Here is a 2,212-nt window from a genome sequence, read left to right on the forward strand (position 1 = left end):
CCGGCCCCCGCCACCACCACAACATGGTGCCGCCCGGCGCCCCGCGCCCGCCCCCCAGCCAATGGGCGCCCGCCCCGCCCGCCGCGCGCCTCCCGCCCGCCAATCAGCCGCCAGAGCTGCCCGGGCCGAGGGGACGCGGCCGGGCGCCTCCAATGGGAGCGGCGGGGGGGCGCCCGCCAATGGGGCGGCGGCGGCGTTAACACCGGCCCCGCCGGTGCCGCTCCAGGGCTGCGGGGAAGAGCCCTGGGGGCAAGCAAGGGAATACACACTTGTCATACACATTTTTCAAATGCACGTGGAAAATACTTAGCTGTGGCTGCGCTCCGCGGGAGCAGGATGTTGTGGCAACGGGTCCTGTGACAACACGTACCGCCGTCAGAGGCACTGGGCTCCTCTGACTTTGGAATGATAGAAGTATAATTTAGAATTACAACCCTCTTAAACAGTATTATTATACTATACAGCCCTATTATACTGCATATTGTGACTATATGCAGTCCTGAGCAATCCACCTCCTTTTATCATCTAGCACCAATAAATCAGATGCTAGTCAACCATAACATCAATAGAATTTTATCTCTCCCCGTGCTACTACAAATAACATATTAATTTAACCCCCCCCCCCCCCCCCCCATGTTCACACACTCCCAATTTAAATTAACGCTCCAGTGTCAATTCCATCTCGCAGGCAGCGCTGGAAGTTTGGCAGGGAATGCGCAGCCGGCGCAATGCCAGCCTGGCTCAGCAGGAGCCACCCCCCACAGCCCGCAACGCGCCCGCAAAAACACCGCGGCAGGAAAAGCAGGCGGTGACAGATACCCCAGTCCACAGCTACAGCCTCTGCATCCCCTTCCTCCACGGCTCCTCACTACCCAGAGCATCTTCTCCACTGTTTCTGCTCCACTTGCTGCTCCTCATCTTTTTTAGTCCCTCTTCACAGAATCATTTAGGTTGGAAAAGACCTCTGAGATCACTGAGTCCAGCATAGTTGACTGCAGTACCTTGGGCCACTTTAAGACTGCAACAAATACTGCACTTGCAGACTGGCCTGAAGTGGAAAATAAGTATATTTCTTTCCGGGAATTTTCCTTTTCCCTCCTCCATTTTTAGGACTTGGAACGAAAACTTTTAATGGGACTTTTTAAAACCCCTTTGAAGAAGGGAAAAAAAAAAAAAAAAGTCATACCTAGTGCTTTATGACCTCCTGCTGCAAGGTTCCAAGTGCTTCAAGCAAACATCTTTGCAGACATCCACACACAGCACAGGCAACATCTCCTATTGCTAGAGGGAAGTATACTTAAATATATATATATATAAATAGCACAGTTTCATTGTTATGGACTGCTCCTCTGCTAGCTCCTCACCCAATAAAGTTTTAAACCTAACTACAATCTCGGCTTTCATTATTAATTAGCACGTTAATATTTAAGTGCCGAGCAATTGTTTACAGCTACAGAAACATTAAGAGCTAAGAAGTGGCCAAGTGCATCAGCTGGGGATGCTGGATGGCTGGGGGACCAGCAGGACACAGGGTGGTCATGAAGGGCCATCGTCTTCCAAAGCTGACAGGCAGAAGAGCTTTGTTATCCCTTGCCAAGGGTGCAGCAGATCCCAGGAAGATCAAGAGCTGATGGAGCTGGGGCTGCCTATAAAAATCTGCAGGTCGTGGGAATAAGGACTGTCTCAGACTGGGGAAGAACAGCAGCAAAGAGCCATCTCAAAAGCTGGGGCTGGTGTGGCAAGGAAGCCATAGAGGCTGTTAAATAATTCTATCTGCTCCAGGAAAACCTCTGCATGCTCAAAAGGAGAAAGCTTTGAATCAACATACATGCTGTCACCAGATGCTGCACAGATCTTCCTATTCAAAGAGCTGTGTGATCCTGGCAACACGCTAAAATCAGATTTGTACAATATGAAAGAAATTCCTGAGTCAGGGATGCCACTTAGACCTAGAAAAGCATGTTAAGCATTGCTTTGCAGAAGATACATATATAAAAATTATATATTTATATTTATATTTATATTTATATTTATATTTATATTTATATACAGACATATAAAATATATAATGTTTTATATTATGTATCATATAATGATATAATATAGTGATATAATGTAATATAATATTATACTACCACATGTCTTTAAGCTGAAGGTACAGAAATAATTTGAGGCAGGGTGCCTCTGAGGTCAGGTGTCAAGCACTGACTCT

The sequence above is a fragment of the Aphelocoma coerulescens genome, chromosome 8 (assembly GCF_041296385.1).
Source record: "Aphelocoma coerulescens isolate FSJ_1873_10779 chromosome 8, UR_Acoe_1.0, whole genome shotgun sequence".
Taxonomy (NCBI): domain Eukaryota; kingdom Metazoa; phylum Chordata; class Aves; order Passeriformes; family Corvidae; genus Aphelocoma; species Aphelocoma coerulescens.